Source organism: Carcharodon carcharias, chromosome 10, assembly GCF_017639515.1.
Source record: "Carcharodon carcharias isolate sCarCar2 chromosome 10, sCarCar2.pri, whole genome shotgun sequence".
NCBI lineage: Eukaryota > Metazoa > Chordata > Chondrichthyes > Lamniformes > Lamnidae > Carcharodon > Carcharodon carcharias.
The window spans coordinates 110,787,181-110,801,680 of record NC_054476.1 but is presented as its reverse complement, the minus strand read 5'-3'; the positions used below and the strand labels follow the sequence as shown (position 1 = coordinate 110,801,680).

General features: G+C 44.3%; 1 non-coding gene across 1 annotated transcript; it reads right to left on the bottom strand.

The window, feature by feature from the left end:
• Positions 1-7,463: 7,463 nt before the first annotated feature.
• On the bottom strand, positions 7,464-7,582 carry LOC121283718. Its single transcript, XR_005944358.1, has one exon. It is a non-coding gene; the product is annotated as a 5S ribosomal RNA (ribosomal RNA).
• Positions 7,583-14,500: the final 6,918 nt, after the last annotated feature.

Here is a 14,500-nt window from a genome sequence, read left to right as displayed (position 1 = left end):
GGGCAATTGCAGCTAACATCATTGCATGACAAGTTATCGATATGTTTTCTGTCAAATTTGATGATATTTTAAAATTCTTCAATGTTTATTTCAATCTGAGATCCAATAAAATGTTGGAGAGAACCAAGTTTAATGGGACAGTCCAACCTCCAGGGAACCTGTTGATTCCTTCATAAACAATCTCTACAGAGGCTGGCAGAAGGCGTGAATACAGTGATTTAAAGTCTGAGCTCATCCAAGTCAGAATCATTGTGGGTGTTGCAAATGATTCTCTCTCTGACCTCCTACAAGCTAAGGATGATCTAACCCTAGACAAAGCAATCCAGCTGGTTAGACTGTCTGAGCTACATGAAGAACACAGGACCATTCTAGGTGGAGAGAACACTGCTTGGGGCAGAAACCAACCCTCAGTCCACCATATCAAATCACAGAAACTCAGGGGCCATCCAAGTCAGGGAAAGCAATTCCTGAACTGGCCAGTGGAGTGACCTTACCAGCACTGTGGTGTGCCACACCCTCACAGGAAAGATCAGTGTCCTGCGAGCACTGCCCAACACTTCCACTGCAACTGACAGGGACACTGGTAAACTCTGCAAGTCAAAACCCCAGCACCACACAGTCATCCCTAAGGTAATCGACAAGGTCGAGACCGAAAACCCTGAAGACATACAACCATGCTTCTTGGGTGACAGCAGAGAATGTGGCTCTTTTTGGAATTCTGACATTTTGGTAAATGATCATCTAACAAATTTTGAATTAGATTCAGGTGCCAATGTGACCATCCTGTCAGACAAGGAACCATGGCTCCAAGGCCTTTGGATTCAAATGACGGACACTCCACTTTACAGGGCAGGGGAGTCCAACTCCCAGTCATTGGTTTGAGCCTTGAACCACTGAGGTATGGCAACAAACAGATCTTTGAGGTGATGTACGTTGTCTGGAATCAGCCTTTCTTTCTTCTGAGCAGGGATACCTCGTAGCCCTCGATCTTGTACAGGCAGCAGATGTCAAGACCACCACTGTCTTTAGCCAACCAAAACAGCACAGTCCTGAATCCTCAAACACTAGAGTATTCATACTCTGATTTCACTAGCGATCTCTTCTCACTTTTTGAGGAGCAGGTTTGTCTATCATCATTCCAGGTCCTCAAAGATCAGACCAACCTACCACACATGAAATTACCATAGCACCTCTGGTGGAAGTGGTACCAGAAAAGGAACAACAGTCTGAGGAGCTTCTGCCTCTAACTATGAAGATGGAACAGTTGGGGTAGACACAAACCACTGTGCACATATGGCAACTTCCAGCCAGCGTGCCAGAAACACAAGGAATGCCAGGCTCTAGTAGCAGTCTCACACCATCAACATCAAAAAAACAGTGGTAAGCACACTACTCAATCTTGTTTTTGCCACAGGAACGCCCTACCTCAGTCTCAGAGCTCCCATACGGCCCAAACGGAAAAAGAATAAAAGACACCACCAAGCAGGTGTTGTGTGGCACTACCACCGTGCTAAATAGAATAGATTTTGAACAGATCTAGAAACTCAAAACTAGCCATCCATGAGGTGTTGTGGGCCATCAGCAGCAGCAGAATTGTACTCAAACACAATCTGTAATCTCATAGTCCGGCATATCCCCCACTCTACCATTACCATCAAGCCAGAGGATCAACCCTGGTTCAAGGAAGAGTGCAGGAGAGCATGCCAGGAGCAGCACCAGGCATACCTAAAAATTATAAAGTGTCAACCTGGTGAAGCTGCAACATAGGACTACTTGAATGCCAAACAGCGTAAGCAGCAAGTGATAGACAGAGCTAAGCGATCCCACAGCCAACAATCACAGCTAAGCTCTGCGGTCCTGCCACATCCAGTTGTGAATGGTGGTGGACAATTAAACAACTCACTGCAGAGGAATGTTCCACAAATATCCCCACCCTCAATGACGGGGGAGCCCAGCACATCAGAGCAAAAGATAGGGCTTAAGCATTTGCTACAATGTTCAGCCAGAAGTGCCGAGTGGATGATCCATCTTGGCCTCCTCCGGAAGTCCCCAGCATCACAGGTGCCAGTCTTCAGCCAATTTGATTCACTCCACGTGATATCAAGAAACGGCTGAAGGCACTGGATACTGCAAAGGCTATGGGCCCAGACAATTTTCTGGCAATAGTACTGAAGACTTGTGCTCCAGAACTTGCTGCGCCCCTAACCAAGCTGTTGCAGTAGTTACAACACTGGCATCTACCCGGCTATGTGGAAAATTGTCCAGATATGTCCTGTCAACAAAAGAGGAGGACAATTCCAACCTGGCCAATTACCGGCCCATCAATCTACTCCGTCATCAGTAAAGTAATGGAAGAGGTCATCAACCGAGCTATCAGGCAGCACTTGCTTAGCAATAACCTGCTCACTGATGCCCACTTTGGGTTCCGCCAGGGCCACTCAGCTCCTGACCTCATTACAGCCTTGGTTCAAACATGGACAAAAGAGCTGAACTCCCAAGGTGAGGTGAGAGTGACTGCCCTTGACGTCAAGACTGCATTTGACCAAGTGTGGCATCAAAGACCCCTAATAAAACTGGAGTCATTGGGAACCAGGGGGAAAAACTCTCCATTGGTTGAAGTCATACCTAGCACAAAGGAAGATGGCTGTGGTTGTTGGAGGTCAATCATCTCAGCTCCAGGACTTCACTGCAGGAGTTCCTCAGGGTAGTGTCCTCAGCCCAATCATCTTCAGCTGCTTCACCAATGACTTACCTTCCATCATAAGATCAGAAGTGGGGATGTTCGCTGATGATTGTACAATGTAAAACACCATTCACGACTCCTCAGGTCACACTGCTCCACACTTCATTAAAGCCTTGGTTCAAGCATGGACAAAAGAGCTGAACTCCCGAGGTGAGGTGAGAGTGACTGCCCTTGACATCAAGGCAGATTTGACCGTGAGGTATCAAGGAGCCCTAGCAAAACTGGAGTCAATGGGAATCAGGGGGAAAATTCTCTGCTGGTTGGATTCATACTTAGCACAATAGAAGATGGCAGTAGTTGTTGTAGGTCAGTCATCCCAGCTCCAGGGCATCACTGCAGGAGTTCCTCAGAGTAGTGTCCTAGACTCAACCATCTTTGGCTGTTTCATCAATGGCCTTTCTTCCATCATAAGGTCAGAAGTGGGGATGTTCGCTGATGCAATGTTCAGCATATTTCACGACTCCTCAGATACTGAAGCAGTCCATGTCCAAACGCAGGAAGACCTGGACAATATCCAAACTTGGGCTGACAAGTGGCAAGTAACATTCGTGCCACACAAGTGCCGGCAATGACCATCTACAACAAAAAGGAAGCTAACCATCGCCCCTTGATATTCAATGGTATTACCATCACTGAATCCCCCAGTATCAACATCCTGAGGGTTGCCAATGACCAGAAACTGAATTGGACTAGCCATATAAATACTGTGGCTACAAGAGCAGGTCAGAGGCTAGGAATCCTGTGATGAGTAACTCACCTCCTGACTCCCTGAAACCTGTCCACCATGTACAAGGCGTGTGATGGAGTACTCTGCACTTGCCTGGATGAGTGCAGCTCCAATAACACACAAGAAGCTTGACATCATCCAGGACAAAGCAGCCTGCTTGATTGGCACCCCATCCACAAAAATTCACTCCCTCAATCACCAAGGCACAGTAGCAGCAGTGTGCACCACCTATAAGATGCACTGCATGAAGTAACAAAGCCTCCTCGGACAGCAACTTCCAAACCCACGACCACTACCATGTAAAAGGACTAGGGCAGCAGACACATGGGAACACCACCATCTGGAAGTTCCCCTCCAAGCCACTCACCATCCTGACTTGGAAATATATTGCCGTTCCTTCACTGTAGCTCTGTCAAATGGTATAACCTCTGTTAGGGACTCTACAAACTTCTCACACCAGCCTTTTCTGATCCTCTTATTCATAATCTCCACCCATAATGATCCTACTTCCTGATTTCCTGAACCAAGATCCTTTCTCACTAATGTCCTTATGTCCTCCTTTAGTATCAGGGCTTCTCCTCATTTTCCATTCTGCCTGCCTTTTGGAAATGTTGTGTATCCTGAAATACTTATTTCTCAACCTTGGTCACCCTGTAACCATGTCTCTGTAATGGCAATTAGATCTAAACCATTTAGCTCTATTCATTCCACTTGTTCATCTATCTTATAATGAAATCTTTAAGCATTCAGATAAAGGGCCTTGAATATTACTTTTTTAACTACAGTTCTTTGCATGGACCTTATTCGCTGATAGACTTCAGTTAAACTCTCTGTCCCTCCCTGTCCCTCTTGAATTGCCTTTACCTCCACCCACTTTATCTCTCCCCCACCTTAAACCAGCTTATATTTCACCCCTCTCCTAATATTCACCCAGTTCTGTTGAAGGGTCATGAGGACTCGAAACGTCAACTCTTTTCTTCTCCGCCGATACTGCCAGACCTGCTGAGTTTTTCCAGGTAATTCTGTTTTTGTTTTGGATTTCCAGCATCCGCAGTTTTTTTGTTTTTAACTCAGTCATGCCTGACTGGGTGAAAATCATAAACAGAATTACCTGGAAAAACTCAGCAGGTCTGGCAGCATCGGCGGAGAAGAAAAGAGTTGACGTTTCGAGTCCTCATGACCCTTCGACAGAACTTGAGTTCGAGTCCAAGAAAGAGTTGAAATATAAGCTGGTTTAAGGTGTGTGTGTGGGGGGCGGAGAGAGAGAGAGAGAGGTGGAGTGGGGGTGTGGTTGTAGGGACAAACAAGCAGTGATAGAAGCAGATCATCAAAAGATGTCAACAACAATAATACAAAAGAACACATAGGTGTTAAAATTAAAGTTGGTGATATTATCTAAACGAATGTGCTAATTAAGAATGGATGGTAGGGCACTCAAGGTATAGCTCTAGTGGGGGTGGGGAGAGCATAAAAGATGTAAAAAATAAATAAATAAATAATTTTTTTTTCTTTTTCTCTTTTTATAATGGAAATAGGTGGGAAAAGGAAAATCTATATAATTTATTGGAAAAAAAAGAAAAGGAAGGGGGAAACAGAAAGGGGGTGGGGATGGGGGAGGGAGCTCACAACCTAAAGTTGTTGAATTCAATATTCAGTCCGGATGGCTGTAAAGTGCCTAGTCGGAAGATGGGGTGTTGTTCCTCCAGTTTGCGTTGGGCTTCACTGGAACAATGCAGCAAGCCAAGGACAGACATGTGGGCAAGAGAGCAGGGTGGAGTGTTAAAATGGCAAGCGACAGGGAGGTTTGGGTCATTCTTGCGGACAGACCGCAGGTGTTCTGCAAAGCGGTCACCCAGTTTACGTTTGGTCTCTCCAATGTAGAGGAGACCACATTGGGAGCAACGAATGCAGTAGACTAAGTTGGGGGAAATGCAAGTGAAATGCTGCTTCACTTGAAAGGAGTGTTTGGGTCCTTGGACGGTGAGGAGAGAGGAAGTGAAGGGGCAGGTATTGCATCTTTTGCGTGGGCATGGGGTGGTGCCATAGGAGGGGGTTGAGGAGTAGGGGGTGATGGAGGAGTGGACCAGGGTGTCCCGGAGGGAGCGATCCCTACGGAATGCCGATGGGGGGGTGAAGGGAAGATGTGTTTGGTGGTGGCATCATGCTGGAGTTGGCGGAAATGGCAGAGGATGATCCTTTGAATGCGGAGGCTGGTGGGGTGATAAGTGAGGACAAGGGGTACCCTATCATGTTTCTGGGAGGGAGGAGAAGGCGTGAGGGCGGATGCGCGGGAGATGGGCCGGACACGGTTGAGGGCCCTGTCAACGACCGTGGGTGGAAAACCTCGGTTAAGGAAGAAGGAGGACATGTCAGAGGAACTGTTTTTGAAGGTAGCATCATCGGAACAGATGCGACGGAGGCGAAGGAACTGAGAGAATGGGATGGAGTCCTTACAGGAAGCGGGGTGTGAGGAGCTCCTCAACTGTGTCCGGCCCATCTCCTGAGCATCCGCCCTCACGCCTTCTCCTCCCTCCCAGAAACATGATAGGGTCCCCCTTGTCCTCACTTATCACCCCACCAGCCTCCGCATTTAAAGGATCATCCTCTGCCATTTCCGCCAACTCCAGCATGATGCCACCACCAAACACATCTTCCCTTCACCCCCCCATCGGCATTCCGTAGGGATCGCTCCCTCCGGGACACCCTGGTCCACTCCTCCATCACCTCCTACTCCTCAACCCCCTCCTATGGCATCACCCCATGCCCACGCAAAAGATGCAATACCTGCACCTTCACTTCCTCTCTCCTCACCGTTCAAGGACCCAAACACTCCTTTCAAATGAAGCAGCATTTCACTTGCATTTCCCCCAACTTAGTCTACTGCATTCGTTGCTCCCAATGTGGTCTCCTCTACATTGGAGAGACCAAACGTAAACTGGGCGACCGCTTTGCAGAACACCTGCGGTCTGTCCGCAAGAATGACCCAAACCTCCCTGTCGCTTGCCATTTTAACACTCCACCCTGCTCTCTTGCCCACATGTCTGTCCTTGGCTTGCTGCATTGTTCCAGTGAAGCCCAACGCAAACTGGAGGAACAACACCTCATCTTCCGACTAGGCACTTTACAGCCATCTGGACTGAATATTGAATTCAACAACTTTAGGTTGTGAGCTCCCTCCCCCATCCCCACCCCCTTTCTGTTTCCCCCTTCCTTTTCTTTTTTTTCCAATAAATTATATAGATTTTCCTTTTCCCACCTATTTCCATTATAAAAAGAGAAAAAGAAAAAATATTATTTATTTATTTTTTACATCATTCATGCTCTCCCCACCCCCACTAGAGCTATACCTTGAGTGCCCTACCATCCACTCTTAATTAGCACATTCGTTTAGATAATATCACCAACTTTAACTTTAACACCTATGTGTTCTTTTGTATTATTGTTGCTGACATCTTTTGATGATCTGCTTCTATCACTGCTTGTTTGTCCCTACAATCACACCCCCACTCCACCTCTCTCTCTCTCTCTCTCTCTCTCTCCGCCCCCCATACATACACCTTAAACCAGCTTATATTTCAACTCTTTCTTGGACTCGAACTCAAGTTCTGTCGAAGGGTCATGAGGACTCGAAACGTCAACTCTTTTCTTCTCCGCCGATGCTGCCAGACCTGCTGAGTTTTTCCAGGTAATTCTGTTTTTGTTTTTGTTTTGGATTTCCAGCATCTGCAGTTTTTTTGTTTTTATTTTTGTTTTTATATCTGGGTGAAAATCATGTTTTGTTCTCTTAATGGTGTTTTGTGTCTTGTGCTTGTTCTGCCATCTCAACCCCCCTTGCTTTTGTCTCGCAGGAGGAGAATGTGCAGCAAAGTGATGGTGAGAGGAAAGTGAGAGAGACAGTGTGTGTGCAAGAGTGAGCAGCTAAAAGGATGTTTGTTGCTTGATGAATGGCAGTGTGAGGGTGCAGAGGTTTGAGCAGCCTCTGGTGGCAGCAAAAGCCTACTGCACCTGGTATTCCCAGGCAGTCTCCCATCCAAGTACTAACCAGGCCTGAGTCTGCTTAGCTTCTGAGATCAGACGAGATCGGGCATTTTCAGACTAGTATGGCCGTAGGCACTTTCTGTCTGGCTTTCTGGTTACTTAAAGGCACACAGCTCTGCTACTGATATTATTTGATAGAATTCTACTACATCAAAAGATTTAATTTCACTTCTTTCTCCCACACTTTACTCTCTTGCTGCTCTGCCCCCACAGACACAAATCACAAACCCTTCCCTTCATCAGGAACACAGCATCAGGTGGGCTATTTGGCCCCTCTAGTCTATCCCACCATTAAATGATTCGTGTATCAATTGTTTTCTAAGTCCATATCCCTGCCTTTCCCCCAACCCTTCCTACCCCCCCCCCCAACCCCCATGTCCCCATCATTAATACCTTTGGTTAACAAAAATCTACCAATCTCAGTTTAGAATTTACCATCGATGTAGCATTAATTGCTTTTTGTGGAAAAGAGTTCTGAACTTCTACCACCTTTTAAGAACATAAGACGTAGGAACAGAAGCAGGCCATTCGGCCTATCGAGTCTGCTCCACCGTTGTGAGATCATGGCTGATCTGATAATCCTCAACTCCACTTTCCTGCCTTTTCCCCATATCCCTTGATTCCCTTACTGATTAAAAATCTGTCTATCTCAGCCTTGAATATACCTAACAATCCAGCCTCTACAGCCCTCTGCAGTAAAGAATTCCACACGTTGAGTACCTTCTGAGAGAAGAAATTCCTCCTCATCTCTGTTTTAAATGGGCACCCCCTTACTCTGAGATTATGCCCTATTGTCCTAGACTCTCCCACAAGGAGAAACAACTTCTCAGCATCTACTCTGTCAAGCCCCCTTGGAATGTTATATGTTTCATTAAGGTCACCTCTCATTCTTCTAAACTCCAATGAGTACAGGCCCAACCTACTCAACCTCTCCTCATAAGAAAATCTCTCCATACCCGGGATCAACCTAGTGAACCTTCTCTGGACTGCCTCCAATGCCAGTATCTCTTCCCTTAGATAAGGGGACCAAAATTGTTCACAGTATTCTAGGTGTGGTCTAACTAGTGCCTTGTATAGTTTTAGCAAGACTTCCCTATTTTTACACTCCATACTTTTAAAATAAAGGCCAACATTCCATTCGCCTTCCCTATTTTTTGTTGAACTTGTATGTTACCTTTTGTGATTCATGCACAAGGACTCCCAAATCCCTCTGTGCTGCAGCCTTCTGCAGTCTTTCTCAATTTAAATAATATTCAGCTCCTCTATTCTTCCTGCCAAAGTGCATAAGCTCACATTTTCCCACATTATATTCCATCTGCCAAGTTTTTGCCCACTCACTTAACCTGTCTATATCCCTCTGTAGACTCCTTGTGTTATCCTCGCCACTTGCCTTCCCACCTATTTTTGTGTCATCCGAAAACTTGGCGATAGTACATTCACTTCCCTCATCTAAGTCATTAATAAATATTGTAAATAACTGAGGCCCTTTCACTGATCCCTGTGGCACTCCACTAGTTACAGGTTGCCATCCTGAAAATGCCCTCCTTGTCTCTGTCTTCTATTAGTTAGCCAATCCTCAATCCATGCTACCCCCAACACCATGGGCTCTTATCTTATTACCTTTTGTGCAGTACTTTATCGAGCACCTTTTGGAAATCCAAATATATTACATTTACTGGTTCCCCTTTATCTATCCTGGGCCCTTTATCTATCCTGCTTCTTACCTCCTCAAAGAATTCTAATAAATTTGTTAGGCATGATTTCCCCTTCATGAAGCCATGCTGACTCTGCTTGATTAGATTATGTATTTCTAAATACTCTGCTATTACATACTTTATAATAGACTTCAACATTTTCTCAATTTCAGATGTTACGCTAACTGGCCTATTGTTACCTGTTTTTTGTCTCCCTCCCTCTTTGAATAAGGGTGCTACATTGGCTGTTCTCCAAATCGCTGGGACTTTTCCAGAATCTAAGGATCCTTGGAAGATGCATCCACTATCTCTGTAGCTACTTCCTTTAACATTGTAGGATGCAACCCATCAGGTCCAGGGGACTTATCAGCCTTTCGCCTCATTAGTTTCCCAGAACTTTTTCTCTAATGATAGTTATTATATTTGTCTCCTTCCCCACTTTTACCCCTTGATTATTTTGTATTTTTGGAATGCTATTAGTATTTTCTGCTGTGAAAACTAAAGCAAACTATTTATTCAACTCCTCTGCCATTTCCTGGTTTCCCTTTATTATTTCCCCAGCTTCATTCTCTAAAGAGCCTATGTTCACTTTGGCCTCTCTCTTCCTTTTTATATATTTAAAGAAGCTCTTACTCTTCATTTTATATTACTTGCTAGTTTGCCCTCAAAGTTTATTTTCTCCCATTTTATTATTTTTTGGTCATGTTTTGTTGGTTTTTAAAACTTTCCCAATCTTCTGGTTTACCATTAATCTTTGCCACATTGTATGCTTTTTCTTTAAATTTGATACTGTCTGTGTGAAAGTGTTTCTAATTTCATTCCTGAAAGATATAACTAATTTTTAAGAATATGCCCTGTAGTCCTTGACTCCCCATCTGTGAAAATAGTTTCCTCCTCTGCCCTATCTGGTCCTCTTAATACCTTAAAGAATTTGATCAAATCACCCCTTAATTTCCAGGGAGTACAGCCTATTTTGTATAATCTTTCCTTATAAGTTAATTATTGGAGTCCAGTTATAATTCTGGCAAATCTACATTGCACTCCCTCCAAGGCCAACATATCCTTCCTAAACTGTGAAGCTCGGAACTGCTCCTAGTAAACCAGGTGAGGTCTATCCGGGACTTTGTTCAGTATATCTGAAGCATGATTTCTACCTCCTTTTATGTTAGTTCTTTTGATATAAAGGCCAGCATTGCATTAGCCTTTCTGATTATTTTCTGTATTACACTGCAGAATCATAGGATCACAGAATGGTTACAGCAAAGAAGGCGGCCATTTGCCCTGTCATGTCCATGCTGGCTGTCTGAAAGAGCAACTCAACTAATTCCACTTCCTCCGCCCTTTCACTGTAACTCTGCATTTTTTCACTTTAGTTGCTTATCCAATTTCCTTTGAATGTCATAATTAAATCTCCCTGTCCCACACTGTCAGTCGGTGCATTCTAAATGCTAACCACTCACTGTATAAAGAATTTTCCTCCATTTAGAAATCCCCCAGTTCTATCCTTTTTAGATGTAAAGTGGATGAACTCACATTTGCCCACACTGAAATCCATTTACCACAGTTTTGCCCATTCACTTAATCTATCAATTTCACTTTGTAATATTACACTTTCATCTACACTGCTTACAACATCGCATATGCCTGGATGAGTCCAGCTCCAAAAACACTTAAGAAACTTGACACCATTGAGGACAAAGCAGTCCGCTTAATTGACACCCCATCTACAAACATTCACTCCCTCCACCATCGACGCATAGTAAGCAGCAGTGTGTACCATATACAAGATGCTCTGCAGAAAGTCACCAAGGCTTTTTCGACCTTCCAAACCCGGAGCCTCTACCACCCAGAAGAACAAGGGCAGCAGGTGCATGGGAACACCACCACCTGCAAGTTCCCCTCCAAGTCACACACTACCCTGACTTGGAACTGTATCATTGTTTCTTCACTGTGGCTGGGTCAAAATCCTAGAACTTTCTTCCTAACAGCACAAATGAAAGAAGCTGTAGTCCCAGAGGGCCATAGGCTGCTCTCTCATTAGAAAGATATGACTGGGGGTGAGTTTAACCAGAGGGTGACCACACCTCAGGCATAGGTACACATGGGATTGGGAGTAATATATTGGTATGGATTGAGAATTGGTTAGCAGACAGGAAACAGAGAGTAGGGATAAATGAGTCTCTTTTGGAGTGACAGGCGGTGACCAGCGGGTACCGCAGGGATCAGTGCTTGGACCCCAACTATTCACAATATATACCAATGATTTGGATGAGGGAACCAAATGTAACGTGTCCAAGTTTGCCAACGACACAAAACTTGGTGGGAATATGAGCAATGAGGAAGGTGCTAAGAGGCTTCAAGGTGATTTAGACAGGTTGAGTGACTGGGAAAATACATGGCAGATGCAGTATAATGTGGATAAGTGTGAAGTTATCCACTTTGGTAGGAAAAACAGAATGGCAGGGTATTATTTAAACAGTGATAGATTGGGAAATGTTGATGTACAAAGAGACCTGGGTGTCCTTGTACACCAATCACTGAAAGCAAGCATGTAGGTACAGCAAGCAGTTAAGAAGGTAAATAGTATGTTGGCTTTCATTGTGAGAGGACTTGAGTACAGGAGCAAGGATGTCTCACTGCAGCAGTACAGGGTTTTGGCGAGACCACACAGAATCAGAATCGCAGAATTACAGAATTTTAATTACACAGAAGGAGGCCATTTGGCCCATTGTGTGCCACATGTGGAGTATTATGTGCAGTTTTGGTCCCCTTACCTAAGAAAGGGTATACTTACCATAGAGGGAGTGCAGCAAAGGTTCACCAAACTGATTCCTGGGATGGCAGGATTGTCGCATAAGGAGAGATTGGGCCGACTAGACCTGTATTGACTGGAGGTTAGAAGAATGAGAGGAGATCTCATTGAAACATATAAAATTCTAACAGGGCTGGACAGATGGATGCAGGGATGATGTTACCTCTGGCTGGGGGTGGGGGTGGTGCGGTGGCGCAGGCTTTGTGAGGGGGCCGTGTGTCTAGTACAAGGGGTCACAATCTCAGGATATGGACAATTTAGGGCTAAGATGAAGAGAAACTTCTTCACTCAGAGGATGGTGAACCTGTGGAATTCTCTACCATAGAGGGCTGTGGAGGCCAAGTCACTGAATATATTTGAGAAGGAAATAGATAGATTTCTGGAATCTAAAGCCATCAAGGGGTATGGGGAGAGCACAGGAGTACGGCGTTGAGATAGAGAATCAGCCTTGATCATATTGAATGGCGGAGCAGGCTCGAAAGGCCGAATGGCCTACTCCTGCTCCTATTTTCTATATTTCAATGTCACACTCTGCCAATTAGAGTACTTATCCCTATTTTGTCTCTTTGCACAAAGGGAAGGCGTGGTCGTATCCTTAATTATAAGCTCTAGTAATTACACAACAACAGATACTAAGCTAACCAATTTATAACTTCCTGGTTTCCACTGTCAATAGTGGAGTGACGTGCATAACTTTCCAATCTAAATCAGTGGTTCCTGAATCGAGAGAACTCTGGAAGATTATTGTTGAGGCATCTGCAATGTTCTCATCTACTTCTTTTAATCCATGGGATGGAAATTATCTTGTCCTGGGGATTTATCATTATTAACTTCATTACTGATATTTTGCTTATGTTAATTTTGATGAGTCCCTATCTCTCATTCAATATTATTTCTTCAGTATATCCAGTGTGCTATTCTCTTCCTCCAACATAAAAACTGATACAAAGTCATTATTCAGAATGTTCACCATTTCCTTATTTTCATTGATAATATCACCGTTAACAGTTATTAAGGGTCTCCCTCTGCTCCTTATCACCCACTGTTTCATAATGTAATTGCTTTGCTTTCATCTTCAAGAGTACCTTAGTTTCACTGTTCACTCACTCATTCACTTATGCAAAACCACTGCTCTCCTGGTGCCTCAAAATACAAACTTTCACAGAGCAGCCTTTTCCCCACTGCTGTGGGAATGAATGAAGTCAGGTAGCATCACTGATACCCTGAGAACTGTCCACAGACCCTGCCCATTTGGGCCCATGTTTCAAACTGGCCAATTTAATGGGCCTAGATGTTGATTAGTGGATGAACAGGGTGGTAGGGTTAGCAGCCTGAAGCCAATGGTGTAATAAACTTGGAATGCAGGGCTGGTTTCTTGTAAAAAAAATCAGTAAACTTCATTTACAGTCCCCTGGTGAGGCTACATGTTAGTTCCAAGATCCAAGCTAAAAAGCTCTGCCTCTAAGGGCTGATTCATCTGTACAGTCACATGATCCTCACAACAGCAAGAAAAAGTTTAACTAACAATTAATACAAATGGGTTTTAATCTTCACACCGGATCAGGCCCACTGACACCCAAAGGCGGTGAGCTCATTCACTGCAGTGCAAACTGGGCTCACAATAGGGTTGCCAACTGTGATAACCTGATGTGTAATATACTTTTAAGAGGAATGTTATAATAGAAGATCACATGATCTTATTATCCAATGACAGAGTAGCGCGGGCTACCTTAGTAGTCTGTAGTTAGTAGTCGAGTCTGTAATGTAGAGACAGGGTTTTAGTTGTTAGCACACAAGTATAACTGCTAAGTTCCTTTGTAAATAAATAGAATGTGTTCTACATAAGAACTGTCTGCTGATCTGCTATCTCTATGGTACCAACTCAGTCATCCTGAAACAAGCTTGCAACCCGGATCCATTAGTCCAACTAAACCAGTGACAAGGATTCAACAAACTGGTGATGAGGTGAAAAAAAGCAAGAAAAAGCAAGGAAGGACCAAAAAAAAGCAAAAAATAGCGAGGGAGGAAATCAAGTGAACCTCGCACAGTAATTGTAAGTAAAATTTCCATCCTAATAACCGAAGCAGTCCCTATTGTGAGCCCAGTTTGCACTGCAGTTTGGAAGAATTGATCCTTTTGACCCGACTTTGGACAATTGGTCTCATTATGTTGAACACCTCATGTTCTTTTCCAAGCTAATGACATTGCGGGGGAGGAGAAGAGGCACGCAACCCTCTTTATCCACGTGTGTGAGTAAGACTTATAGATTAATCCGAAGTTTAGTGGCACCCAATGCCCCGGATTGAAAGGTTTTGATGATTTAGTGAACCTTGTGAAGAATCATTACCAGCCCAAGCCCTCAGTAACGATGCAATGGTTCAAATTTAACTCAAGAACTAGAGCCCCAGGGGAGACAGGTGCTTGTTATGTGGCAAGTCTAAAACAGTTAACACAGTATTGCGAGTTTGGTACATTGATAAACGAAA